Genomic DNA, 23,107 nt, shown 5'->3' with positions numbered 1-23,107 from the left:
CCTGCATCAGGCTCTCTGCTCAGCGGGGAACCTGCTTCTCCCTCTGTCTGCGGCTCCCCCTGCTTGTGCTCTTGCTCTCGCTCTCTTTTTCTCTGGGGGAAAAAAATGGTATTAGTAATACTTGTTACATATTCTACTAGTTTTAGTTCTGTTCACACTGAAGGATGGCTTTATAGTTTATTCCTAATTCTAACATTATAATTGTATTTGATGTATAAACCAGTCACCCTTAAAAGCACATTTGGCTAAACAGCTGAAACATTGGCTTAGAGGAGAATGTATTGGTGGCAGTTCATTTTTCAGTTATTTTTTTCCTTGGGGGGGTGTGTCTTTCTGTTAGTTGGTAGGCCTTCCCAGTAAAGTGGCTTCTACACGAGATGTATAGATGTTCTGGCCTCCTCTTGTAAGCGATAGTGGCATAAATGCTGACCACTTTTAGGAGGAAGTCCTGATCAGTACAGAAAGTAAAACTCTGTTCTCTGGGCTTGAGACCTGGGTCCTGCTTCCCCTGCTCAGAGACCCCGTGAGGACTGGCCCGAAGAAATCACAGAGGAAGCATCCTTGGAAGTTTTTCTGCTAACCTCTCCCTCACATTTTGGAGACTGCTCCTGAGACTCCTGTAAGAAAAGCTAGTTGTGGTCAGAAGCTGTCAAATGTGAGCGGCCCTGCTTGGTAACCCCATCTTTCACAATTTCTTTGTCCAATTGCTGCAGTGTTCTGATGCTGCTGATTTCAAGCAGGATGCTTTCTGCTGAATGCTGACCCGAAACCACAGCAGGGTTTACCCTGCGCTTGGTTACTTCTGCCTTTTGGCTCCTCACTCGAGGTTCAGATGCAAATGCAAAATAGTAAGAAATGTGCTTTGCTTTATACGCTTTTCACCTTTCTGGGTTACCCCTGGTGATCGGACAGTGGAATGAGTAATTGCACCATTAGAGCCGTATCATCCCTAATCCTTGGCAACCAGTGATCTCTCTCTCTCTCTCTCTCTCTCTCTTCCTCTCTCATTTCGTCATTTCTGAAGTGTTAAGGAAATGGGTCATAACAATATGTGGCCTTCTGAGATGGGCATTTTTCACTCAGCCCTCTCTATCCAAGTTGTGTGTAGCAATAGTCCTCTCCTTTTTATGGCTGAATGGTATTCCGTGGTGTGAATGCACCGTAGTTTCTTTAACCGTTCACCTGTCGAAGGGCATTTTGGTGGTTTCCAGTTTGGAGCAATTTCAATAAAGCCGTCTTGAACATTTGGGTACAGGTGTTTCGTGGACACGGTTTTTAATTTTTCTGGATTAAGTGCCCAGGAATGCAATTGCTGAGTTCGATGGTAAGTATATGTTTATTTTTTTAAAGAAACTGCCAAACGGTTTCCCAGAGTGGCTCTGCCATCTTACAGTCCCACCAGCAAAGTAGAAGATTCAGTTTCTCCGCATCCTTGCCAGCTTTTGGTATTGTCACCATTTTTGATTTTAGCTTTTCCACTAGGTAGCATATCTGGTTTTTAAGTTCATCAGATCACTTGGTAAAACCGACCTGACAAAGAGCAAAGATTTTTGAGTCGCATGTTGTTAGCATGCTGCAAGACTGCCTCTGTACACAGCATTCAGTGGTCTGTTGACGTGCTCTTTTGTCCCCCGGCTTTGAGAGAGGAAAGAATGGGGCAGCAAGAACTGTGAGCATGAGACTCTCTCCCTTTACCCGGCAGGACCTGGCACACTGCTGCCAGTGATGGTGAACAAACAATACTATCCTCAAACTATGAATTTCTGGTAACTTCTTTAGAAATTTGCCTCAGTGGGGGCGCCTGGGTGGCTCAGTGGGTTAAGCCGCTGCCTTCGGCTCAGGTCATGATCTCAGGGTCCTGGGATCGAGTCCTGCATCGGGCTCCCTGCTCAGCAGGGAGTCTGCTTCCCTCTCTCTCTCTGCCTGCTTCTCTGTCTACTTGTGATCTCTGTCAAATAAATAAAATAAAATCTTTAAAAAAAAAAAAAGAAAAAAAAAGAAATTTGCCTCAGTGAATATAGCTTTAAATATACTAAAAATTTGGCTTAGAATGGCTCTACCAACTTGTTCAAATTGTTTCATTTTGTCAAGTGATCCCTATTTCTCATAATATTAATTAGCTTATACTGCTCTTTTAAAAAAACTAAAATAGCACAGAAGTATACATATAAAGCAGAAGGTAAACATCTCCCTTACCAGAAGTAGCTACTATTAAATGGTTGTAGACATTTTTTTTCTTTTAAAGATTTTTATTTATTTATTTGACAGAGATCACAAGTAGGCAGAGAGCAGGCAGAGAGAGAGAGGAGGAAGCAGGCTCCCCGCTGAGCAGAGCCTGATTCGGGGCTCGATCCCAGGACCCTGAGATCATAACCTGAGCCGAAGGCAGAGGCTCCAACCCACTGAGCCACCCAGGTGCCCCTAGACTTTTTTTTTTTTTTTTTTAAGATTTTATTCATTTATTAGAGAGCATGAAAGGAGAGAGGTCAGTGGGAGAAGCAGACTCCCGCCGAGCAGGGAGCCCGATGTGGGACTCGATCCCAGGACTGTAGGTTCATGGCCTGAGCCAAAGGCAGTTGCTCAACCAACTGAGCCACACAGGCGTCCCTCTAGACTTTTTTTTTAAAGACTTTATTTATTTATTTGAGAGAGAGAGAGCCAGGGGGTGGGAGGCAGGGGCATAGGGAAAGAATCCTAAGCAGACTGCACGCTGAGCACAGAACCTGTTGGGGCCTTGATGTCACAACCCTGAGATCATGACTGGAGCAGAAACCAAGAGTGGACGGCTTAACCGACTGAGCCACCGAGTCGCCCCAATGGTTCTAGACATTTTAAGCTATATGTTTTGTATCTTTTTTTCACTCTATGTGTATATGTGTGTGTGTGTGTTTGTGTAGTCCCCAACTGCTGTTCTGTTAATGCTTTTTTGTTTTCAGTGAAGAATGTATTATGGGCATTTTCCCTGTGATGGTTTTTTGTTTTGTTTTGTTTTTAAGTGCTTCAGCCTGGGACAGAGTTGTATTCCTTTCTCTAACCCATTTTTTGTTCTCTTGCAAAAGGGTTGAGAGATACCTTTGAAAGACAAACAAAATGTATTTTCTTCCTTGTTACATGGGTTTGGTCGAAATAAAGTTGTAGTTTTATTTGCAAGAAAATCAGTAAAATTCTGGCTGTTAGGATCTACCTATCTGCTCTATTATAAATAATGCAAGTCTGATTTTATGAACCTTGGGGAAAGCAAAAACTGTGAGCGCAGTGATCTTTGGAGAACGTACAGTCCTTTGGGTGTTAGTCTATTCAATCAGCTGCTTAGTCAGATGGAGTGTTTCCTTAAGTGCTACTGAAATGCACAGTTCAGTCTTTATTTTGAAATCTCTCCTGTCTTTTCTTTCTCTTCCATTATTTTGATGACATTGATGGGACATTCAAGCTGTGCAGTCTTACCTTTTATTTCCCTAGCCTACCTAAGCCAGTTTGAAGATTAACTGTAGGTGAACAGGTAACCTTATCTACTTGGCTAGGAGTCCCCTGTCCACAGGAAACACATGTCCACAAAGGCCCCCTAGGCTTGGGAACCTGTGAGAAGGTCACTTAATCTTGTGGCATTTCTAATGGAAACCAAGGTGAAAAGTCAGGAAGTCTGACTTATTGGAGGCAGGGCATGAGTGTGGGAGGTGGCCGGGAGTAGAGAGAAAGAAGAGAGTGTGTGTAGATGTATTTTAGGAGAAGAATCCAGAGGTAATACAGTAAAGAACTGTGCGTTCAGGAAATCTTCAGAGTTGAATGCTGGAATCTTTTCTTCTGAGAGGGTGCTTGGTTACTGGGGAATAGGACCGGAGCTTACTAATCACTTCATTATGCGGCTTTGGGAGTTGTTTAGGTGAGGGACTTGGATGACAAGGGCCTTTCCCTGCCTGTCTGTATTAGCAGCTCAGGGGGAAAAAGGGAAGAAATAGCTTCGTATAGAAAGTTACACGTCCAGCAGTTCCAAGATTTCTGTTGCCAGGTTTCTAAAGTGCGCTCCCCAGGATGGCAATTGGGTCATGTCGCTGACTTCCTTTCCCCCCGTCTTATTAGGGCCTCAGCCTGTGTCCTGTCACCTTTGGACTCTCCCTTTTCCTGCAGGCTCGCTGCTTTTTCAATTCCCTGACGTTTAGGGATCTAGTATTTCACGGTGCCTGAGGTAAGCAGTTGCTGTACCCTTGATACTGGATACCTTTCTGAACTATTACACCGTAGCGGATAATCGGGTGGTCACAGTTAAGTTATAGGACAGGTTCTGGTACCTGTACCAGCGGGGACAGACTCCCTTCGCCTGCCCTCACACAGCTGTGGGGAGAGCGGGGGTTGCAGCAAAGTGCTGTGAGGCCAGTTGAGCCTTATGCAGTGCCAGTTCCTACCCTACATCTGAACATGAAAGTGGCTCGTTAAAGATTAAAGGCACTGCCTGGTCCTTCTGGCCCCAGGATGGAATGATCCCCGCCATGGCGACAGCCTCTGTCTCCCAGGAGAGGCCATTTTATACAGGAGGTTTGTGCTTCCAAATGTTACAGTGAGCCTGCGTTGGCTGATACTGTGGTGATAAGTTGGCATTTGGGTACTCTGAAGACATATGAGCTATATAGCATCCCATGGTTTGAATTTCTGCGCAAAACTGCCTCATCAGGAAGTCAAAAGCCTCTACTTTCAACCTGCGCCTTTAGGGAGGTTTTATCCCTTCTTTTATTTGAGTATTCTGTTGAGTCAAGTGAACTTTAATTTTCACAGCCATAAAAATTCCATTAAGCCCCTTGTACTGCATCCCAGGTGTGAAAATGTCTCCATATAATGACTGTGGGTGACAGCTAAAATCCTTAAGAGTAGTTAGGATAATTGTCTCTGGAGGCTTGAAGAAAATAATGGTCCAGTTGACAAAATAAATACAGTTCAATTGTTATGTTCTTGGCTGTTCTTGTGGGTAAGGGGACTAGTGTCCAAGAGCTTCTCAGACTACTGCTCATTTTGGTGGTCTTTGAAATAAAACTTTTCATTTTGTAAACAGTGCTCAGGGAACATAGCTATATGACCAATCTCTCAAAATATCCAAGGCCACCTGCATCAGAATCACGTGGGAGAGGGAGTTCTTTATTTAAAATTCTGATTCTGGGGCCTTTCTCTGCATTCGTGCTAATTCAGAATGTCTGAGGGACTGGGATGGGAAATAATCATTTTTAATAAGCACTTCTGTTGATTGTTAAGTACCCCTAGAGTGGATTGTCAAGTATCCTAAAATTTACTTTATTTCTCATATTTAATTTCTGTGATTTATTAGATGATAGATGTTTGGTTGATGCTCATTTGTCTTTTTCGAAGAGGAGGTACTCTAGTTTTTTGAAAAAAACGTAAGATCCTACAACTCCAAGGATTAGAATTTGGCAATGTCCCTAAGTCTCCACAAGGAGAGACAGCCAGCCACTGGTTCCTGAAAACTTGGATTTATCAAGTTAGCTCCTTCTCAGTAAGAAAAAGGATATGGACATAAATAGGATTAATTTGTTGAACAGAATAAATGTGCAGTATCATTTAGGATGTTGGGGAGGGAAAAGTAGGTAAAAGGGAGATGTTAAGAAGAAAGAGTGAGAAAGGGGGAAAGATTAGTTCATAAATGGTAAAAATTTTTAAATTAACCCAATTTTAAATTACTAATATTTGAATATGTGTTTCTTGCAAAAATAAAAAATTCAAATACTCATAAAGCTAAGAATACCTCCTTGATCTGTTCCCACCACAGCTCCCTCCCTGGTATGTGTATCGTCCCATTATCTTTTTGTATGTATTTGGTAATTTTCCATGGATTTGGAAGACTACAGAATCACGAGATATGAATATTTTTATTTCTCTTTTGACACCTGCTTACTGTTTATAATGTTAAGATCTCTTGCAGGAAAAAAAAAAAGTAGCCTATAAATGGCATTACATATTCCTCTTCAAGAAAAACAGTGAGTATGAGTGTGTGCAAGTTTTATATACACACTTTAGTGATATTTATATCTCTTATGACCACCCATAAAATGTACCTTTAGGTGGGTGACTTGTCTGAGTTTTAAGATAATGCATTAAGATAAATTATTAAGCACAAAGCCAAATTATTTTTCTTATTTTCATATAGGTTCATAGTCTCATAGTTTTCATGTAACCTTACATGTACCTGAGTCATTTGCTCAGATTTAGCCTCTTTTTAAAGCCCTAAATCAGTGTAATCCTCAGCCTTTCCAGCCTAAAAGAAGGAACTGGGATGGGGTATGGTTATAATTTGGAGAAAAAGATGGGAACTGTACAGAATCCAAAACAGGGAAATGATAATCTGCAACAGTTCTTCTCACCTGCTAAATGGTGTTTATTTTATCAGAGTTAGGAAATTCTGATGCTTCTGGCTCCTGTATTTTTCTTTATATAATTCACATTTACTTCCTGGCCATAGTACTATCTGAATTTTCTCTTCCTTATTTAAAGTTAACTAATATATAGAACGTGCCAGAAGCTTCTAACAATAATGGGTTTTTCCGTTCTGTATGTGTCTTGAGGGTTGCTCCGTATTAGAATGTTTGTGACTTATCATCAACTACAGAAATTTTTTTTTAAAGTGTGGTCCATGAGATAACAGTTGCAAACTGCTCTGAAGATGTCTTTATCATTTGAAAAGAACTAATTAACACATACTGTAGGAAAACTTTAAATACAGCCATTTCCTGAAAAGGAAAACACTGAAAGGGAGGAATAAAAGAGGGAACATTTTATGAAACCTTATAAAAGCTCAGTGTGGCTATCCTACTGGAATAATGTAATTAAGGGGAATTAAGCCAATTGGATAAATAACTTTTTTTTTAAACTAGCCCCTTGAAAAGGAATAGAATTAAGTAGCATAGTTTTATTTTTTTATTTTTTTATTTGACAGACAGAGATCACAAGTAGGCAGAGAAGCAGGCAGAGAGAGATAGGAGGAAACAGACTCTCTGCTGAGCAGAGAGCCTGATGCGGGGATCATGACCTGAGCTGAAGGCAGAGGCTTTAACCCACTGAGCCACCCAGGCGCCCCAGTAGCATAGTTTTTAAACCCAAATTCTGACAGTCTGCATGTACATTTTAACTAACCTAATAACATTTATTGAGTGACAAGCTGAGTTGGCAGCTACACCCAGAGTTCACGCTGCAGGGGACCTACCTTGAAGAATGGACAGGACTAGGTGTGGTGGCCTTGAATGCCCATGCTGAGGAAAAGCTGATGGCCTTGGGAAGCTTTGAGCAGGGAGCAGAAGGATCTGTTGTGAACTTTAATGTTTCTTTCTTGTCTAATGAAAAACAAAAAAACCCCACATAAAGCAAGGGCTTAATCTTTTGTTTTCTTTGTATAGCGCCATTCTAGCCGGTCAGGGCAAATTCAATAATAATTAATAGCTGTTGATGAGCCAGTCATTCTAGAATTGATTTTTTTAATAAGCTGGCCAATAAATGAGAATCGACACAGATTTAGGGATTTTTCTTTTAAAAGCAAGTGTTAATACAGTTTTCAGAGACTCCTGGATTCCTTAAGCATCCGGTAGGTATGCTGGTGGATAATGTGGCTTTAACTGTGTGTGGCAGCTGATTAAAGCCTTCAGTTACTTCTGTCTTAATTAGAGATTCTGCACTGTCTAGGGAAATAGAGAGGTCAGGGATGGCCTAATGGGGAAACAGAAAGGGGAGTCTGGTTAAAGCTGACAAAAATTCACTCGGGTGATTTGACCAACTAGCGATGACCGGGCAAGTTCCTCATTTCCTCTGACCCAGATGTTCTAATTTATAGATGCAAAGTGACTTCTTTATCAGCCTCTCAGGGGAGATCTTCAAGGCTGTGAACCTGCTACCTTCAGTAATCTTGCTGTCCTGAGCCCCAGCCTGTTCTCAAATGAAATTTCAGAATGTGACCCCTGGAGCCTTCCAGGTAAGGGCTCCAGGGTCCGCCGAGCAACCAGCAAGAGGGGAGTGAGGGACCAGCCCCCAGTAGTCAGCACTCCATTTAAAAAAATCAGTGGGGCACCTCTTCTTTTCTGAGATGCGGTTGATTGCGTTGGCTCCAGCTGGCTTGTTTGGGAAGCAGGAGTTTGCCTCGCATGAGTTTGCCTCGCATGAGTCAGCACTGCCCCGGGTAAACTGCCTGCTCTGTTGCAATCTTGCTTACTTACCAAAGACACGTCCCCAGGCGGCACCATTCACTTTGCCTGAAAGCTGCTGCTGTTGGTTCCTGAGATGAGCTCATCTGAAATGGCTCCAAGGACCTCAGCGGCAGGAACTGGAGGCTGCTTGCTCTCTGCTGTGGTAATGTTTTGAAACAGGCAAAATCAGGTAACCCCAGACTGTTTTCTCTTAGTTTTATTAGCTAGACTGAGCTGCAGGAGGAATGGGAAATCCTTTGTCTTCAGAATTGCCTCAGCAGTGTGGGTATCTTAAAGTCAGTCTCTTAGGCCTTTAGAAGAGGTCTTGAGGGGGAAAGTTTCATTTCATTTGGGATCTGGATGTGGTTTTAGTCCTAAGTAGACCATTTATCATAGAAACCTTAGAGAAGACAAACATATCAGGTTTACAGCTTTTATCCATCTTTTGCTCTTGTATTTTCTGTCCTTTTTTGTGTCTTGTGAGAAATAGTTTAGTCAAACTAAACCATTATTAAAGAAAGAGAAGCAAATGTATTTTATTATCTATCTGATCACTGGAATATTGAATTGTAGGGAAACACTGTCTTATCAGCGAGTTTCCATATTTTTCTCTGAGGTACTATGAAGAACCTCCCCTCATCCTAATTCTGTTCAGACTACTGCTCTATCTCCCTCCTGCTCTTCACTTCGAAACTTTTTAACACTTAAGCCTCACTGCTAGGCAGTTGCCCCTCTCAGAGTTTGCTTCTGCTCCTTACAGTTCCCCTCAGATGGCCCATGTGTTCTTTTACCCCAGGCCTTTACACCAGCCAGCTATCTCTAAAACACCCTGCCCCAACTTCACCTGGCTGGCTTCAGAGCCAAAGTCATTTCTTCCATGGAGTCTCTTCTTACTCACCAAGACTAGATGAGTACACAGGACAGCACTGTTTACTCTGATCATAGCATACGTCAAGAATCAGTGTCTGTTTTGTTAGAATGATTATCCATGTTCCTTGGGACATGGTTGGTTCTCAGTAAGGGTAGAATGAGGAGGAACCTATGTTGTATACGTCCTCAACTCTGATTCTCTTATCAACCCTTTGTTATTTTGGCTTCTGCCCACATTACCTTACTCATGTTTTCCTAAAGATCATAAGTAAACTCCAGATTACCAAACCCAATGTTGTGGTTTCAGCCTCCACCTTACTTAATCTTGGCCTGGCATGTGGCACTGTGGGGCCATTCTTCTTTCCCCCAGTGACCCTCTTCATCTGGCTTTGAGGTTACCTTGTCTCTTCTGAGTTTCGAGAATATCCTTCTATTATTTCTTTGTATTCTCTTTTGGCTATCCCATAAACATTGAGAGGCTCCAAGACTTCACTTTGGGCATCTTTCCACTCTTCCCTCGCCTCCCCCCACCATCCCTTACTCCAAGGATCTCAAATAGGCCCGTAAATTCAGCTATCCTCAGTATGTTTAGTAGTCCAGCTGTCTCTCCCAAGCTTCAGATCTTTATTTCCAACTTGATAAACTTTACCCAACTTGAAAAACCTACCAGAGTGTTCAAAAGGGATCTAAAATGGCTTACGTTATCTTCCCACCGAGGACCAGTCAGCTGCTTCTGTTGCTGTAGGTTTGAACTCTGTTAATGATGTCTACCAGGTCTTCCTGTTCATTGTTTATGCCTCACATCACCTAAATATGCTAAGTCCATGGTTGCTAAGTGCTTTTTTTTTAAGATTTTACTTATTTTTTTGACAGAGACACAGGGGGAGTGGGAGAGGGAGAACAGTCTTCCCGTGGAGCAGGGAGCCCGATGTGGGACTCAATTCCAGGACCTGGGATCATGACCTGAGCCAAAGGCAGATACTTAACGACTGAGCCACCCAGGCACCCCTCTGCTAAGCTCTTTTGATGATGTTATTGGAGTACCGTTTGATCGATGTGTGGCTTTCCTTCATTCCCACTGTATTGCCTTAATTTACTAGACATTTTGTTTAACCAGCCCAATGTCTTCGAATTTTGTGGTGAATACTTAGAGACAGCGCCTGCATTCTCAAGGATTACAGGTAACCATTCTCCCAGATGTTAAAGACTAAAGATGTCACATTTTACCCACTTTGCCTCCAGGAATTTGAGTTTGTAACTTCTGGTTGAGAGCCTTATCAAATCTTCTTTTTAAAAACTATTTATTTATTTGTTTGTTTATTTATTTATTTTTACATAACCTCTACCCGCAGTGTGGGGCTTGAACTACTGGACAAGAACAAGAGTTGCATGCTCTGCTGACTGAGCCCGCCAGGTGCCCCCTCCATCCAGTCTTGACCGGGCTTTACCACCCCACCTTAGGTCTTTCTCTGTTCCTGTCCCCTCCACATTGTTGCCAAAGTTATCTTCCTAAAGGCCCAGATCAAATGTTCTCATTCTCAGGTTTTCAGAGTGCCACTGGATTCCTGTTTTCTACTTAGCTTGACAGGTAAACCCCTTTACAATGTGACCCTGACCTACCTGTTACTATTACCTGGCTTACCTCTCTCCTTTCCCCAGTCATTTCTCTCCTCTCCATCCTCACCGAATTTCTCCCATCTTCCCAGTCTCTGGTTATAGCATTTTGTTCTAGGTGAAGTGGCCTCACCCTCTTGACTCTCAAAGTACTCATCCCCCAGGAGACTTGTTCATATGCGAAACCTTCCCTGCCTTCGTCAAGTGGAGTTAGAGTTGTTCTCCTTATTTGGACTTCCACAGCACTGTCTGTTTCTTCTAGTAGACTGTTCCTTCTCTACACCTGCTCCCTGGCCTAGAGCCCAACACTATCAGACAGTGGCTGAAGTGGGTCCCCAGTGTCAAACCATTAGTCCAAACATCTTTATTAGTCTTGGCAGTATTAGAAAATTCGTAAGCTGTCTTGTTAGGTGGCATGTTTTTAGTTCCTGTTTGGTGAACTTGAGCCCGTGGTGCTATTCCATATATGTCACCTGAAATCATCAGGTTACCATTCAAAGTTAATTTGAAGATTTATTGGGCTTGCTGAAACTTAGTTCCATATTATCACCTAACATTTTTATAATACTTTACAAAATTATTTCCCATGTGTCATTTTATTTGACACCTACAATATTCTGTGTTGGGTAGGCTTTATTATCCCTATTTTACTGGTGATTATAAAGCTACTTTTGACATTGAAGTATACATTCAGGTAAGACTTCAGAGAGACAGCATGTTTTTACATTGCGTTAAGCAACTGGTCTGTCTCTTTGTAGTTAAATACACCCTGTTGGTTTCTACAGAAAAGGTGCCTTTGCTCAGTAGGCAAGTGCTAAAGATCTTGCCTTTCATAAGGCCACTTTACCATCGAAGTGGAAGGAGGTACCCAGAGCCTTCTGACCTACAGAAAGGCCTTGAATGTGCTTAGAGACCTTGATTGAAATTAATGGTGTGCCTTCCAACCTCAAGCTTTTCTATCGTGCTTCAAATACCTAGAATTTATTAAAAACATATTTCAATAATGGAGTGTCAGACCAGGTTGATGAGTGAAGGGAGTCAGCACAAGATAGAGTAAGCGGAGTGTTAAGAACCCAAAAGGTTTCATGGTAATTTCAGTAAATGGTTACATTTGTAGGGTAATAAACTTTTGTAGAATTGGATTATGGAAAGATGAACCGTAAGGGCTAGGAAATAATCTCTGTTAAGTACTGGCATGTGGCATCTAGTTTCTGTCATTCTCTCCCCACCCCCGCCACCCCAATACTTGAGAGGATAAAGATGATTAAAAAGTTTAAAAATAAGTCCTATCATTATAAGTTTTTTAAAAAAGGAATGATTTTAGCCTACAGAAGGAAAAGCTAAGGGATGGCTCAATTACCATCTTCAAGTATAAGAATAGTTTTTGCCGGGGGGATTTTGACTAATTGTTCTTCCCGTACTTCAAAGATTTAAGAGGACATGGGCTTAAATTGAAGGGGGAGTAATTGTAATGAATATGAAGAAGAGTTTCTTGGTCATCAAAGCTGGGAAACAGTTGAATGATTGCTGAAAGTGAGTTGGATTTCTGACTATTTCAGTATCTACCAGTGTTTAGCAAATCATCCTAATATGTTTAGTAGCTTCAAATGACAGCCATTTTATGGCTCATGATTCTGTGAATTGTAATCCAGGGAAGAAGGACATACTGCCTTGCTCCAGGTGATTTCATTGGACTGGGAGCTCCAACATGGCTTCACTCAAAATACGTGGGTTTCTGTGCTAGCTGTTGGCCGAGACATCTTGGTTCTCCTCCCTGAGGTTGGACTCTCTCTTGGTCTCTCATCAGTCATTAATCAATATGGGGTTCCTTTTACATGGTGGTTGACTTCCAAGGCAGCCATAATGAAAGCCGTAGGGCCTCTTAAGGCCTAGGCCTGGGAGTCCTTCATTATCACTTTCCTCATTCTTTTGGTTAAAAAAGTCACAAATGTAGCCCACGTCGAAGGGGAGGGGACACTTCGGGAAGGGTAGAGTATCAGTGTCACACTGCTAAAGGCCATACAGTATGGTTGAGATTATTGTGACCAATTTGGAAAGAGTTTATTATGTTAACCTTAGGGATATTTAATGAGACACTAATTGATACATGTTTATTGAGTAGATAGTTTAGGCATTTGATTTATAAACTTGGCTGCATATTAGAGTTGTCTGGGAGATTTTTACAAGCATGGTTTCCGTAGGTTCCAGACATGTTAATTAATCCATGTCTCCTGGGGGGGCTGTGGTGGCACCTGAGACACTCTATGTACTTTTTCTCAGGTGACAGTAAAATGAGGATAGAGGTTGGGGAAGGGGACAAGACTGATTCTGATAGGTATAATATATAAGGCCGAATGCTAGGTGCCTTAAGATAGGCCTGCTGATCTCCTTTTGCTTCCAGGACCTGGCTGAACCCTCTGCCTGGCAGGTTCTACCCTCTAGTCTGCCTAGGTTAAATTCTGTCTCCTTCAATCAGCACATCATTAAAGGAATGCTTTTTGATGCCTCACATTTTTTCTTCTAGTTTCTAGCACTTTTTCCTTTGTAGCATTTTGTAGGTTATAATTTTTTATAATTTATAACATTTGTGTGATTATTTGATAGAGAGTAGACAAAAATATGTCTGCTTTGCTTTCTGGTATCTAACATAGTACCTGCCTCATAAAAGGCATTCAGTAAGTGTTTGATGAATGAATAACTGGTTGATTGAATGCATGAATGAATGAAGTGACTTAAATTCAGTTTTAAAGAGTGGTTAGAATTGTGGACAGGTGGAGCAAATGAATAGGAAATTCATGGTTTTGAAGTGGAGGTGTGGATTACACTGCCTGTGTAAGTTCAGAAGGTGGGAGGAACTGGTTTGGGAAGAGATGAAGGGTTTGGTCTCAAGTGTACTTGCTATGCTAAATTCAAGGTACAGATACCCATCTAGCAAGCATTTAGAAACGAGGTGCTGAAACTGAAGGGTGAGACTGATTCTGGGTATTTCGATTGGGAGTTCTCTGACCAAAGGCTCTGGAGTCTATTCATTGAACAGTACTCATTGAGCTCCCACCATGTGCCAGACAACTGTATTATAGGGCAGGGGAGCAGAGGTCTGGCTGATAAGGAGCCAGCTTGGTGAAAAGAGCTGTGGAGAATGTTCCAGGCAGGAAAGGAACCACAAGTGTGCAGACCTTGGGGACAAGGAGTAGTCTTTTTATTTTTAAGAAACTGAAAGGTGGACTGCCAAGGGATTAGAGTGAGGTGAATAGGGGTGGGGTTGGGGGCAGCATGAGGTAAAGCAGGAGTGGAAGTCAGGGCCCACATCACATGGGGCCTTTGTGGGCTATATGGGGAGTTTAAGTTTTACCAGAAAAGCATGATGGGAAGCCACTGAAGGTTTTAAAGCAGGAGAGTAACAAGCGGTCAAAGATTATTCTGACTACTGTATGGAGAAAAGAGAGCGGCAAAGAGGACGACCAGTCAGGAGGTGTGTGTTCTAGTTCTTGAGAAAGATAATAGCACATAGAGCAGAGTATGGCACTGTATATGATGAGAATAGGATATTTGCGGGATAAATTTAATTTAGTTTTTTGAGAGGGAGCACATGCGCATGTGCAGGAAAGGTGGGCAAAAGAAGAGGGAGAGGGAGAATCCCAAGCAGGCTCCATGTCCAGGGCAGAGCCCACCGAGGGGCTTAATCCCGCGACTTTGAAATCATGACAAGCTGAAATCAAGAGTCGGACACTTAACCAACTGAGTTACCCAGGTGCCCCTAGATTTTAAAAGAACCATGTCGAATTCACTAGAGAAGGAAAGAGTGGTAAGTACAGAGCCCTAGGGGTTACTTAGGGACCAAAAAGAAGAACCCAGGGAAAGACAGGGAGAAAGGTTGGTCTTTGAAATCAAAGGGGAGTCGAGCTTCTGCACTTTCAGTGGAAAGGGAAGGGGAAGAAGGGGCCTGCAGGATGAACATGGGTAGGTCACCTGTGTCTGGGACTGCAGGGAGGTCAGGAAGGTGGAGGACTTGGGCGAAAGCCATGCATTTAGCCGTCAGAAGATCTCAGAGGACGTTGGAGAGGGCTTTTGGTGAAGCGGAGTGGAGTGAGCAAACACGTGTGTGACCTGTGGGTGAAGGAGGGTACCACTGCTTTGTGGGGGAAGCAGGGAACCGAAGAGAAGGGGAGAGGCTGAAAGCTTGCTTGCGCAGACCTGCACAGAGAAGCAGGTGTGCGGAGGCTGACGTCTGCTGAGCTCCGACCCTGTCCGTCTCTGTGCCAGGAACCGCCCCGAGTCTACTCTCTCTCTTTGTGTCTAAACAGGGTGCCTAATAGTACAGTGACTCCCAGAATGAACTTCCAGATTTGAAGGGTATGTAAGACCTTACTCTGGGGTATGGGAAGGAAATACTAGAACTAAGTTTTTCTTCTATTTTTATCTTTCTCTTTGAAATTTCTTTTTAGTACTAGGTTTTAGATAGTACAGTAGCACCATTTGTACAGTAGCACTTGCCTAATTTGCTGTTACATGTAGAGACGTTGGAGATGTGCTAATTTTTTTTTTTTTTTAACTGATGGTCAGAAATGGTGCTCTACTGGTCTAGTGAATAAAGGGGAATGTTTGAGATGAAAGGGAAAGACGAGGGAGAAAGGAGGAGGGGAAACCAACGTGCCAAGTAGTTGTACATTCTTTTAAACCTTTTCAAAACCCTGTGGTGCTATTGCCCCCATTTTGCACACAAGAAACTCGCCCAAGGTCACACAGCTAGGTAAGTGCTAGAACTGGAATTTGAAGCCAGGTTTGTTTTACTTGAAGGTCTTATTATCTCACTTATTTCCCCCTTACTCGCCTCCTCTGCTTGATGCTCTCTCATATTTTCCCATTTCACTCTCAAATATTAAAACACTCATTTGCAGCGGAGGAGCTGGAGGCAAAGGTGAAACGGTTTATGGTCTCACATCTCATGTAGGGCACCAGCTGGACTCCTGATCCCTGATTCCCAGGGCGCCACCACTGCCTCAAAATAAGTAGTCAGACCCCAGCCGAACTGCTTTGGTAAAGCAGGTGAGGAGGTTTCTAGTTAGGAAGGTGGGGGAGGCGCCTGGATGGCTCAGTGGGTTAAAGCCTCTGCCTTCGGTTCAGGTCATGATCCCAGGGTCCTGGGATTGAGCCCCGCATCAGGCTCTCTGCTCAGCAGGGAACCAGCTTCCTCCTCTCTCTCTCTGCCTGCCTCTCTGCCTACTTGTGATCTCTGTCTGTCAAATAAATAAATAAAATCTTTAAAAAAGGGGGGGGGAGAGGGGCTGAGATTACACATAGTAGAAAAGAGTCATGACTCAGATCCTACTTTTTGAGCACTTTGTGTTGTTAAGGGCTTGCATTAATTACCTCACATAGGTTCTCCATTTTATGGAAGCAGAAGTGAAGATCAGGGAAGTGAAGCACCTTGACTGAGGTCACAGAGGAAGACTGTGAGTTCTGTCTAACTCTAGGCCCCATGTCCTCAACCCCGCGCAAAGCTGCTCTTTGGAAAGTTGCGGTGGAGTCATCAACTAGAGATGAATAAAAGACTTCGGAGCCCAGTGGTGGCTTGGTCCCAGTTGTATGAATTTGCTGGGCACCCAGTCCATAAAGTCTTCTGACATTTCTGTAATACTTGGTAGCTCAGGTGTGGAAAGGCTGGGGAGTTAGAGGGGAAGAAAAACGTAGAATAAGAGTTCAGTAAATCAAAAGAGTTTAATAAATCCTGCCTCAGGGTGTAGAGCTGGTGGACTTCAATGGATTGTGTTGTTCAAGGAAGCTGTGTTTGAAATTCATTTTTATAATAAATGTCGTAGTTCAGTTTGATGCAAGGTATACTGGAATATGGAGGGAAGAATGTCAAGCTGATAAGATGGGATCTTTGACCTCCAGAAGGTCAGAGAGGCAGATCAAGTGCTTTGCCGTTGTGCATGATTGAAGGGCATGGAGAGGTGAAGGGTGGAGAAGTACAGGAAAGTCACATTATACAGACTGGCTTGTTGCAGATTAAGGGTGGCGGTAGGAAGGGCTAGCCTGGTGGGTGCCATCTGTTTTCTTAGGAAGACCCCTCAGGTCACTGTATTTTAGGTCTGGTTCTCAGGCCACAAAATTTGTTTTGCTTTATACCTGGAAATGATCAGTCAGTCTTTGGGGACAGCACTATATTCAGACTTGGGTGACTGTGCTCAGAAAGGAATGATAATTTGTTACTCCAGAGTGAAGGAGTCCTTTCCTATTGACAGGATTCTGGATTTTGCTAGGGTATTGCTTTTCTGTATCAAGAGATCTGAGAAATGAAATTTAATAATACTGAGCTTGCTTTGTGAGCATGGAATAATATGATAGAATACTTTGTGGGGGAAGTTAGAAAAAAGCTAAGGTTATTGATTTGCCTTCTATCTGCTCAGTATTCTACTAAGTGCTTTTGCATACAGTAGGACATTTAATTCTCCCAGTGGGCCCGTTGTACTCAATTTACAAATGAGGAAACCAAGGCTCTGTCCAAGCTGGTAAGAGGATGAACTCAGATTGGAAGGAACCGAGTCCCTCAGATTCTAGGAGCCCACACCCCTAAGTGCTACTGTATGCAGTTCCCATTTAAACTTCATGAAAGAAACTTGTCCCACAGCAGAGAAGATGGTGTGTCACTTAGTTGCAGTATTGCTCAGTCTTGGGTGATTCAGGAGTCAAAATAGCCTCCTCTACTTTTTCTAGATTTTTTAAAGTTTGTAGATTACACTTTGATGTGATCACTTTTTTTAAGATTTTTTTTTAAGATTTTATTTATTTATTTGACAGATTGAGATCACAAGTAGGCAGAGGCAGGCAGAGAGAGAGGGGGAGGAGCAGGCTCCCCGCTGAGCAGAGAGCCCGATTGTGGAGGGCGGCGGCGGGCGGCGGCGGGCAGCGGGCGGCGGCGGCTCGATCCCAGGACGCTGAGATCATGACCTGAGCGGAAGGCAGAGGCTTAACCCACTGAGCCACCCAAGTGCCCCAGGATTTTCTTTTTAAGTAGTCTCTACCCCCAACGTGGGACTCCCAACTCACAACCTTGAGATCAAGAGTCACATGCTCTACTGAGCCAGCCAGGAGCCCAGATGTGGTCATGTTCTTTGTTTAAATATGCTAACACCATCACCTGAGCCCTTTTGTGCTCCCGTCTTCTTGCTTTTAGTTTGGAAGACATTGCATCTCTTTGGAAGGACTTTCAATATCTGCACACACTGGTTTTGCGTTTATTTTATTATTTTAATTTTATGGGTTCTGAGAGTCCTCCAAGTTCCTAACTTGTCACCCTCCCTCCCTCCCTCCTTCCTTCCTTCTCCACTGGATTTAAACTCAAATTCTGAGTCTGACTTTGGAATACTTCTCTGGCTCCAACCCAGTTACCAATTTAGCCGTGGCTCTGTGGATTGCTAGCTATTGTTATTAACGTCCCTCCCTTCATGCCCACTTGTATCTCAAATCAAATCCAGTTACTCACTGTACCTATGTGTCTTTGATTTCCTGCTTGGGTGTCCTTGTTCCTGTTGTGTTTTTGGCTTGGAAGGTCATTCTTCCTATGAAGCCGCCTTGTCTGATCCCTCACTGGGAGTAATCACTTCTTCCTCTGGGTCTCATAGTAAAGAATTCTCTTTTATGTCTCCTTTATGGCACAGTATCCTTTCTACTGTATATTTCAGTAGTTTGTGTACATGCCTTTATCTCTCCTACTAGACCATAACCTCATGAGCAGATCTATCTGGTTGACCTTTGTGTCTCCTCTAGTGTCCAGCTCAGTTCTCTGCACATAATGTAAATAGATAGATAATAAATAGATAAATAGATGAATGAATAAGCAGAATTTAAGTTTCTGCTCATTGGTTTGGATTCCCCCGCCCCCCTTCTTTGCCCTTCTTTTTTTCTCATTTCTTCTTTTCTTCTGGGTTTTCCCTTACACTGACTCACCCAGCTTGTCTTTACCACTCCCTTTTCTTACCCAGATTTTGCCTCATTCTTTCGCTATTAGCAGTCACTGTGTGGGAGGGCCACAAGCTGCTGGTCAGATTTTCTCCATCCTTTTGTGGCTTTATTCTGTCCAGGAATCATATGACCAGCATGAGAACTGAGTGGCGATTAGATTAAGATCTTAATAAAAAGACCATGTGTCAAGAGAACAAACCTTAAGGTTTGTTATTTTGCCTTCAGTGAGAAACTTTCTGATCCACATTTCAAGGGAGAGGGAAAAGAGTCCTTGGGTACTTGAGAGGTCTAGATCAAGGCATATATTCACACCGTGAATTGTAGGCTATGAGAGGTATCTTACTGGACCAAAGAAATAACGTCAGGAGTGGCAGAAGCTTCCTCTAACTGTTAGTGTTGAATCCTGCAACTTTTTTGACAGCTGGAAGGAACATTAGAGATTTGCGTCGTCTTACCTTCCTATTTGCCAGATGAGAATATAGACCCGAGGAGGCCAACCGATGGGCCCATAAAAACTGGTATATTTGTTATCTAGCATTTACTCCCAACACTGAATGTAGCTTGTGGGGGGAACTACTAGCTCTTTGAAAACAGTGGAAATTTCACTTCAAGTGGGGGCTTCAGGTCTCTAAAACTGGAGAGCTTTTGCTGACATGTGGACTCCGGTTGGTAGCTGACTGGATTGGGGGCAGTGTTCACCAGAAGGGCCCTTTATGAACTGTGGTGATCACTCCTGGTGGTTCCTGTCTGGGGGTCTGCTCAGTGGGGCTTCTGGCTGATAGAAATCTGTTCCTTCTACTTTTGAAAAGGGGCCCATGTTTAATAATAAAAACATTTCCAGTCTTCCTTGCTCTTTTTCTCAGCCCCCATATTCCAAATTCTGTTTCGGGCTTAATTTTTTTTATCTCAGCCTATTTGTATTAATTTTTTATCAGGTAGGTCAGACGTCAGTAGGAAGCATAGGAGAGACAGAGTGGCTTAGAGGCTCAATATTGGTTTTTGTTGCTCTTTAGGTGAATCTTTTCTACACGACTCGTAGAATAATGTATTTTACTGTCCGTGAAATAGTGCTCAGTGAACTGGTTGTTGGCAGATATGAAAGGTTACTGTTTTGTGGCTAGGCAGTAGCAGTGTAAATAGATCAGCTGGCCCAGAACAGGAAGTCAAGTGCAAACAGGATGTGCTTGTCTTTACTGTAACTTTGTGTGTCTGTGTTTTGAAACTTGGTGTAGTTAAAAAGTCAAGACTTCTAGTATTTGAGCTTGACAGAAGACGTCTCTGTTTCTGGTTTGAAAAGAAGCTAAGGCAACTAGTCCTTCGCTGCCCTTGCCTTTATACAGGGATACATCTTTCTTCTAGGGATCAGGCCATTCTTCCTGGTGAATGACAGGTTTTCCTCACCTACACCATGTTGCATCCATGTGCTTTATAAAGTGAAACCCCTGAGTGCCTGCTGGTCTGTTACTTTTGGTAGATAAGGGATCCAAGCTGTGCTTGGCTATTTATTTCTTAATAACAATAAGAAATCTTAGCCTGTAATTCACCAGCATTTTAAATTACAGGTTCCTTTTGTTGGATTCCAGGATTTCTAGCACACCTTTTGAGTGTTTCCTGAGTATGGTAGTTTACAAATTATCCCGGGGCCTTGTTAGACTTTGAATTGAAAATTTCCTTGAGTGTTGGAGGCTGGATCTAATGCTAACTGTTGAACTGTTTTAGCCTATAGGCACGTTTCTGGAGAGGAGATTAAATAAGCAATTTGCTTGGGGTGGGGGGATGTGTCACTCAGCTGGTAAGCAGTTTTAGGAACCCCTGTTTTCTGAATCCCCTTCTCATTGCTCATTGCTTCCCACTGCTGAAACATGCTATATTAGGTTCATCAGCAGGCTGGATTTGAATAACTCCTGTGGGGAATAATCTTGAGATCTGTGCATTATAATAGCCACTATGAGCTATTCCAGAACAGGTCCATTCTGATGGTCTCCAACCATAAACTAATGAATATGGGGCAGGTGAAAGACTGGGTAATGTTTTTTGTGCGATCTGTATCCCTGCACATTGCAGACTGTCCTTCCACTTTGTAATTCCAGGAGCAAATAGGTCACGTGGCACATCTTAGCATCGGTGAGGCCAGCATTACCATGTGAGCACTATGGCATCCTTGAGTCTGTCAAGGAGTGGTGAATGTGAGCCAGTCTGCACTTCATATGTGGCAAAGAATAAAACCCGAAGACCAGGTTAAGTCCAGGCGTTCTTTCCAAGGAGAGAATATGAGGAGGATACGAAGGTTTTCTTTGTGGTATGAGGCAAATTCGAAATCTCCATTTCTGCTCCTTGGGATAGATAGTAGGCATATCACATCCTGGCAGGCGCAGAAAACATTTCAGAAAGTCAGCATAATTTTCAGATTGAGATCAGACATCAAACTAAGCCAAAGGTCTGTGGGAGGAAGGGGGTAGTTGGTCTGGATTTATCCTGGATTCATCGCAAAACCCCATCTGACTTCAGTGCAGCAGGGCGGTTGTGGAGCACCAGGTGGCGGGGTGGGGTGGGATGGAGGGAGGGCAGAGATGTTCAGTTCTCTGGCTCTGATGGCCAAGAGGGTTGAGGAGCTAAGGCAGAAAGTCTAAACTTGCACGCTGTGGGGAAAGTGACAGACTTGTGGGCAATGTGGTAGAACTGGGAAGAAATGTCACACATCAGACCCCCTGTGAGAGAAGTTCTCCCAGGATTCCTTAAGTTCTTCAAGGATCATTAGAAGACTACATTGAGGGGCACCTGAATGACTCAGTGGGTTAAGCCCCTGCCTTTGGCTCAGGTCATGATCTCAGGGTCCTGGGATCTAGTCCCAACTGGGCTTCCTGCTCAAAGAGCCTGCTTCTCCCTCTCCCCCAGCTCGTGCTCTCTTTCTCTTACTCTCTCAAATAAATAAAATCGGGGGGGGGGGGAATAAAGCTACATTGAGCCTGTTATAAAGGTATCATCAGGTCTTAAAAACAGTAGATAGGGGATAGAGCAGATAAATTTTGTGACTTTAAAGAACCTTGAAAAAGATTTTGTGGCCAGCTTTTTTTGAGTGCCTATTAGGTGCTAGGCTGTGGAGTAAATGTGTGACATGCATTATTTTAATCCTTTCTGTTGCCCTTTAAATGCAGCTGGTTCTGTGTTTTTGAGGAAAATAAGGTGTAAAGGGACTAAATAACACCAGGGCTCAGAGTCCTCATTGAGTCTATGCCATACCATACATTTGGCTGCAGTAACTTGTGCGGTCCACTTTGGAAAGGCAAACTGCATAATTTTTTTTTTAAATTTTTTTAAAAGATTTTATTTATTTATTTGACAGAGATCACAAGTAGGCAGAGAGGCAGGCAGAGAGAGGGAAACAGGCTCCCTGCCGAGCAAAGAGCTTGATGTGGGGCTCGATTCCAGGACCCTGAGATCATGACCTGAGCCGAAGGCAGAGGCCTAACCCACTGAGCCATGCAGGCGCCCCCAAACTGCATAATTTTGACTCTAGAAAGAACTCATGTCCCTAAGCTCTGCCTTTCCCCAGGGCATGGGCTGTGCCAGAAACCTGCTCCGCGAATCCCCTGGCTTTGTTAATGGTTTTGTTTGTTTGTTTGTTTGTTTGTTTTTTCAAATATTTTTAAGTAATCACCACACCCAATGTAGGGCTCGAACTCACAACCCACTGAGCTCGGCAGGTACCCCTTTGTTAAGGTTTCCATCCCGGTTGCCCAGAAGTCAGTCCCTGTGATAGTAGCTGGTGAAAGCAGCTTCTTCAGTCTAGAAAGAGCTTGTCTGGTAAATCCTGTTTTCTGCACAGGAGTACAGGGGGATCAAGCTCTTTATCCTTGATGAGCTTTGTCATCAGTTTTGATGGAAGAAGGATCCTGTGGTAATTAAACTGCACGTCCATTTATTCTGTTTTCAGCTTGTTTGAAGACTGTACTCGGAACTGCTTTCTTTCCTGATTGACTCCCCCTTTGGGCCAAAATGCCTGGGCTGAAATTAAATGTGTAGGTTTCTCCGCTGCAGTGTTCAATCTGTCATCTCTCCTGAACGCCACACTAAGAAGCAGCCATTTAATTGGTCAGACCCCGAGGGTGAGATTTTGGCACAAGTCCATTGGTTAGAATTACTTTTCCAGGAACTTCACAGCAGATGCTGAGGTCCCTCTGCAGATATCTGTCATAGGCCAGTTGAAACCAGGGAGTTTTCAAGAACATTTATAACTTGTGATTATTGTGTATGGTTTTCACTTGTTTACAACAGTTATCACTTCAGGAAAAGAGCTCATTTATTACCAGCGGAAAGTGAGACCTCTCTCCTTTCCCCTTCTTCACATTGTCAGTTTAACCCTTTGTGCTCCAAGACCCTCGGCTGTGCTTTCTTGTCTCCTCTCGCCTTGCATTTCCTCCCCCTTGCTTGGGCTGTGCCTGTTGGTAGCCACCGGCCAAGCCCTGCTTAGACCCTGGCTGTATCTG

At 43.2% G+C, this 23,107-nt stretch overlaps 1 protein-coding gene across 6 annotated transcripts in view; it reads left to right on the top strand.

Moving 5' to 3' along the window:
• Positions 1–23,107, top strand: part of RFFL (ring finger and FYVE like domain containing E3 ubiquitin protein ligase) — a 62,892-nt gene that overhangs the window by 11,126 nt on the left and 28,659 nt on the right. The window contains exon 1 of one of the 6 annotated variants that reach the window (XM_032843304.1): positions 8,237–8,361. The exons of 3 other annotated variants lie outside the window; for them this stretch is intronic. The gene's annotated coding sequence lies outside the window, so the exon portion shown is untranslated. Of the gene's footprint in view, positions 1–8,236; positions 8,362–14,006; positions 14,128–16,040; positions 16,109–23,107 lie in introns of those variants that run through there. 2 more of the 6 variants (XM_032843308.1, XM_032843303.1) reach the window with 2 other exon arrangements.

The sequence above is a fragment of the Lontra canadensis genome, unplaced genomic scaffold (assembly GCF_010015895.1).
Source record: "Lontra canadensis isolate GAN:19392208 unplaced genomic scaffold, GSC_riverotter_1.0 scaffold137, whole genome shotgun sequence".
Taxonomy (NCBI): Eukaryota; Metazoa; Chordata; class Mammalia; order Carnivora; family Mustelidae; genus Lontra; species Lontra canadensis.
The sequence above is the reverse complement of the archived record's forward strand: the minus strand, read 5'-3'. Positions and strand labels throughout refer to the sequence as shown.